This window comes from Lagenorhynchus albirostris, chromosome 17, assembly GCF_949774975.1.
Source record: "Lagenorhynchus albirostris chromosome 17, mLagAlb1.1, whole genome shotgun sequence".
Classification (NCBI taxonomy): domain Eukaryota; kingdom Metazoa; phylum Chordata; class Mammalia; order Artiodactyla; family Delphinidae; genus Lagenorhynchus; species Lagenorhynchus albirostris.
The window spans coordinates 40,993,291-40,999,235 of NC_083111.1; the positions used below are offsets into that span (position 1 = coordinate 40,993,291).

At 42.1% G+C, this 5,945-nt stretch overlaps 1 pseudogene; it reads right to left on the reverse strand.

Annotated features, from left to right (window-relative positions):
- Positions 1-3,501: 3,501 nt before the first annotated feature.
- Positions 3,502-5,497, reverse strand: LOC132507968 (tigger transposable element-derived protein 1-like; annotated as a pseudogene).
- Positions 5,498-5,945: the final 448 nt, after the last annotated feature.

The following is a 5,945-nucleotide window of genomic DNA, read 5'->3' on the forward strand; positions in this document are numbered from 1 at the left end:
AAGCTCTCAAGAAGGAATGACTTCTTTGTAAAGGTGTTGAGGCATAAACCAGATAAAGGGCTTTAATATATGTGTGTGTATATATATATATATATATATGTATATATATATATATATAATTTCCCCTGCTTATTCCAAAAGGTTTTAAAATAGTTTACATCAATACAGTAGCACAAGATAAATTGAAAATAACTGGGGGAGGAGTTCAGAATAGGGAAATAAGGACAAGTTAGGTTAGGTAAGTGGTTAGTTTGGCTTGTAGAATGGAAAAGGGAGGAGTAGTGAGGAGAGGTGAGAGAGTGTGTATGACACCAAAAGGGGTCACTTAACACACACACACACGAATGAATGCAGTTTTTTTTTAATGCTGAAAATGTATAGAAGGCCTATAGTTAACAATAACCTACTAAGGTCCATTTCCTGTTTTGATATTGTACTACAGCTATATGAGATGTCACCATTGGGAGAAGCTGGGTGAAGGATATAGGGGAATCTTTATGTTATTTTTGCAACTTTCTGTAAGTTATTTCAACATAAAAAGTTTTATTTAGAAAAACTATAGGGCTTATGGAATAAGTAGGGTTGGCACTATCCTCAAAAACTTCATCAGTGACACTTCTTTAAAGAAAGAGATAAAACCAGTAACACAGCTTTACACATGTTAAGTGATTGCAAAATTTATAATTACTACAATAAATATGACTACCTTGAAATAAAAATTGGTATAATTTTACTTGCCTCCAGCTCTACCAGTTGGTACTGTTAGCTTAAGTATAATATGCACTGTTCAGTTATCGTGTATGCCATTCAAAGATGGCTTTTTTCAGAACTCCTCTTTTCCCTACCCCCTCTGCTCTTACTGCACCCCCCTGCTTCTGTTTTCTCAGCTTCTGTTTTTCCATAAACTCTTTTGAGAACTCACATGGTGCCTATTGACTAATGCCCTTTGGACCTGAGACCGTTATTCAAGATGTGCCCTGAGCCCCTGTCTGGGTGTGTGAAGAGAATCGTGCCTACAGCTATTACTTTACCCCCCAGGCATACAGTTAGTAAGCTGCCAGTTGGTGTAAACCAAAAAGTGAAGAGATCAGCAAGTCGCGTTTCATTGAAGCAGTTGTACTTGTTTGTATAGCTGTTGCTATTTCAACTGTTATTTTAAACTTTCTAAACTTGCCTGACTTTAACAGAATTACACTCAGCTTGTCGTTTTGGCTGTACTTGAGAGGTATCGTGGCATAGTGTGACACCGTGAGCCAAGTATCAGTTTTCAAGTGTAGCTTTCTTGATAGTTTGGTTCTTTAGGAAGCTTAATTTCAACGCTTTCATATCAGATCTTTTTCCTACTGATAAGATAAGGAGGTGGATAGGGGATGTAACTCAGCATATTTGGGGGGAGTCACACGATTAGGAAGAAGAGAGAATAAAATATAAGTATTGTGGCAAAAAAAAAAGAAAGCTTAATTTCTCAGTTGCCCATTTGGGGAAGGCACAGGGTAGGGTTGTGTTTCTTTCTGGGGAGGGGACATGCTAGTCTGCCTTTTTTTTTTTTTTTGGCCGTGCCCCGTGGCTTGTGGGATCTTAGTTCCCCACCAGGGATTGAATGCGGGCCCTCGGCAGTGAAAGCGCGGAGTCCTAACCACTGGACCGCCCCTAGTCTGACTTTCACTGTTTGTTCTTTTTCAGATTTTTAGTTTCCAAATGCTGAATATGCATGAGATTTATAGCTGCACGTCTAACCTTAATGCACGGCCCTACCTCTCCACATGGACTGTGGCCAGAAGAAATGGTTTTGTGGTTTAGGGAGCTCTGCGTCCAGTGCTGTCAGCCCCCGAATTTGAGGTCACAACCTGGATTATCCACTGTGTTGAAGGGAGGAAGTCAAATGATGTGCCCTTCGCTCTGGCCTTTGGGGTCAGATTGTGGGTTTAGGTGTTCCTTTAAAAATCTCAGGAAAGGGCTTTTTAAAATTTTGGCCAAAATGGTCAGGCTGCTTCTAAATCTGCGTGCATTTACAGTGAAAGGAAAATTGTGTTAGGTGTCGATGGTTTCTAGTTGCCAGCCACATGCAGTAATAACAACAACATTAACATACACGAGATTTATCAAGTTCTGTGCAGCCTGAACTGTCTGTTTTATGGTCTTACTCTCCTTGAACCCTCGCAACAGTCCTATGAGGCGGATGGTTTTAGGAGAGGGGAAATGGTTTCCCAGGCGCACAAACGCCTTCCTCTCCAGCGCAAACACTTTTATTTCGACGTTTTCTCTTTCTCTTTAGCTTCTCTTGTAATAAAATGGTTTCCAAGGAGTTTAACTTGTCAAACCTTGATTAATAAAAGAAAGAAAGAAAAAAAAAACCTTTTTTGAAGGGAGCGACAACCAATATTTTTATTAGAATATTAAAGGTGGTTGTTTAAGTGTGCAATTAGAGGTTCTCACTTCCTGGTATTCTCATGCTTCTATTTGGGTAAGTTTTAGGAAAAACTTTGTGGGGGAAAGACTGATTCTTGGGAAATTTGCTTTTCACCCCTTATTTTCCCCTTTATAGTCTCCCATTCAAGCACGTGGTGGGATGCGGGATGCATTCTTTGGTCGGGTAGGAAGGGCACTGGCAGATTCTTCCAGTCGGGGAGACCCCTGCTTGTGCCAGGTGTGGAGGAGGGCAGAGCCCCTCAGGGCCTGGCTGAGTGGAATACTGGTGGGGACACCATGCTTGGCATGGAAGCCACAGATCCAAGAGCTCATGTGGGCTGGAATGAGAGAAACTTTGGCATCGTGTTAAGACCCAAAGCTTGATACTCCCCTAGGAAGGTGAGTGAGAGGAAGGTGAGTGAGAGCCCCAGGAATGACCTGCGTTACATTTTCTGCCAGCCCGGCGGGTTGGAGTCTGGAGTCAGCTGTAACACTGAATGAGATTCATACCAGTTATGTGGGTAGACTTTTGTATAATATGTGGATGATATCAAACTCCTTTTAGAAGTCCTACTCTACTCTCTGTGAAATAGCCAAAGCTGAACCATCCAGCCTGAAGCAAAAGGAGAGGTGTTTGTTCTTGAAAGGAAGGTTGGGTTCAATTCATTAGATTACAGGCATACCTCGAAGGTATTCAGTTCCAGACCACCACAGTAAAGTGTCACATGAGTTTTTTGGTTTCCTAGTGCAAATAAAATTATGTTTATGTGGTACTGTAGTCTATTAAGTTCATATGCAATAGCATGTCTTAAAAAAATCAATATACATACCTTAATTTAAAAATACTTTAATGCTGGGCTTTCCTGGTGGCGCAGTGGTTGAGAGTCCGCCTGCCGATGCAGGGGACACAGGTTCGTGCCCCGGTCCGGGAAGATCCCACATGCCACAGAGCGGCTGGGCCCGTGAGCCATGGCTGCTGAGCCTGCGCGTCTGGAGCCTGTGCTCTGCAACGGGAGAGGCCACAACAGTGAGAGGCCCGCGTACCGCAAAAAACAAAAACAAACAAAAAAAAAACTTTAATGGTAAAAAATGTTAACCATCATCTGAGCCTTCAGAGGGTTGTAATCTTTCTGCAGGTGGCGGCTCTTGCCTGGATGTTGACGGCAGCTGACTGGTCAGGATGGTGGTTGCTGAAGGCTGGGTTGGCTGTGGCGATTTCTTAAAATAAGACAGTAATGAAGTGTGCTGCATTGATTGACTGTTCCTTTCACGAATGATTTCTCTGTAACGTGCGATGCTGTTTGATACTATTTTACCAACGGCAGAACTGCTTTCAAAATTGGAGTCAGTCCTTTCAAACCCTGGTGCTGCTTTATCGACTAAGTTTATGTAATATCCTGAATCCTTTGTTATTTCAGCTATCTTCATACCGTCTTCACCAAGAGTAGATTCCATCTCAAGAAACCACTTTCTTTGCTCATCCATAAGAAACAACTCCTCATCCGTGAAAGTTTTATCATGAGATTGCAGCAATTCAGTTGCATCTTCAGACTCCACTTCTTCTTTTAAAAAATATTTATTTTATTTATTTATTTTATTTCTTGGCTGTGTCAGGTCTTAGCTGCGGCACGCGGGCTCTTCGTAGCGGTGTGCGGGCTTCTCTCTCGTTGTGGTGTGTGGGCTCTAGAGCGTGTGGGCTCTGTAGTTGTGGCATGAGGTATTTCTAGTTGTGGCTCATGTGCTCAGTAGTTATGGCTCATGTGCTCAGTAGTTATGGCACGCAGGCTTAGTTGCCCCGAGTCATGTGGGATCTTAGTTCCCTGACCAGGGATGGAACCGGTGTCCCCTGCATTGCAAGACGGATTCTTAACCACTGGACCACCAGGGAAGTCCCCCCCCAGACTCCACTTCTAATACTAGTTCTGCTGCTGTTTCCACCACATCTGCAGTTAGGTCTTCAACCCCTCAAAGTCATCCATGAGGGTTGGAATCAACTTCTTCCAAACTCCTGTTAATGTTGATATTTTGACCTCTTCCCATGAATGAATGTTCTTAATGACATCTAGAATGGTGAATCCTTTCCAAAAGATTTTCAATTTACTTTTCCCATATCAATCAGAGGAATCACAGTCTATGGCAGCTGTAGCCTTACAAAATGTGTTTCTTAAATAGTAAGACTGGAAATTAAAAATGACTCCTTGATCAGATGATCCTTGATGGGCTACAGAATGGATGTTGTGTTTGCAGGCATGAAAACAACTTGAATCTCACCGTACATCTCCATCAGACCTCTTGGGTGACCAGGTGCATTAATGAGCAGTAATATTTGGAAGAGAATCTTTTTTCCTAAGCTGTAATTCTCAACAGTGGGCTTAAAATATTCAGTAAATCTTGTTGTAAACAGATGTGCTGTCATCCAGGCTTTGTTATTCCATTTATAGAGCACAGGCAGAATAGATTTAGCATAATTATTAAGGGCCCCAGGACTTCTCAGTGGTAAGTGAGCATTGGCTTGAACTTCAGGCCACCAGCTGTTTTTGCCCCTAATAAGAGAGTCAGCCTGCCGTTTGAAGTTTTAAGCGAGGCATTGACTTCTCCTGTCGAGCTATGCGAGTCCTAGATGGCATCTTCTTCCAATAGACGGCTCTTTCATCTGCATTGAAAATCTGTTGTTTAGTGTAGCCACCTTCATGAATTATCTCGGTTAGATCTTCTGGGTAACTTGCTGCAGCTTCTACACCAGCACTTGCCGCTTCACCTTGTACTTTTATGTTTTGGAGCTGGCATCTTTCCTTGAACCTCGTGAACCAACCAGCTTCAGACTTTTGTTCTGCAGCTTCTTCACGTCTCTCGGCCTTCATAGAATTGAAGAGAGCTAGGGCCTTGCTCTGAATTAGGTTTTGGCTTAAGGAAATGTTGTGGCTGGTTTGATCTTTTATTCACACCAGTAAAACTTTCTCCGTGTCAGCAATAAGGCTGTTTACTTTCTTATCATTCGAGTGTTCACTGAAGCATCACTTTTAATTTCCTTCAAGAACTTTTCCTTTACATTCACAAGCTGGCTAACTGTTTGGTGCAAGAAGCCTAGTTTTTTTTTTTTTTTTTTTTTTTTTTAATTCAGTTCACTGTCTGATTATGGCCACGCTTTGTGGTACCCCAAAACAACAACAGTAGTAACACCAAAGGTAACTGATCCTCAATAACAAATATAATAATGGAAAAGTTTGAAATGTTGTGAGAATTACCAAAATGTGAGAGACACGAAGTGAGCAAATGCTGTGGAAAATGGTGCCAATAGACTTGCTCAATGCACGGTTGCCTCAAACTAATTTGTATAAAGAAAGCATTATGTGTGAAGCACCGTGAAGTGAAGCTCAGTAAAAGAAGGTGTGCTTGTATTCTCCAAGGATGTTCAAAGTCTGGTAAATAAAGTCTGGAAAATAACTCAACCTATAACCTGCATCAAAGAATGGACTCCTTTCTGAGGGTGAAGGCCGGCCTCAGAGAGGAGGTAATGAAGAGCAGAAGAGACTGGC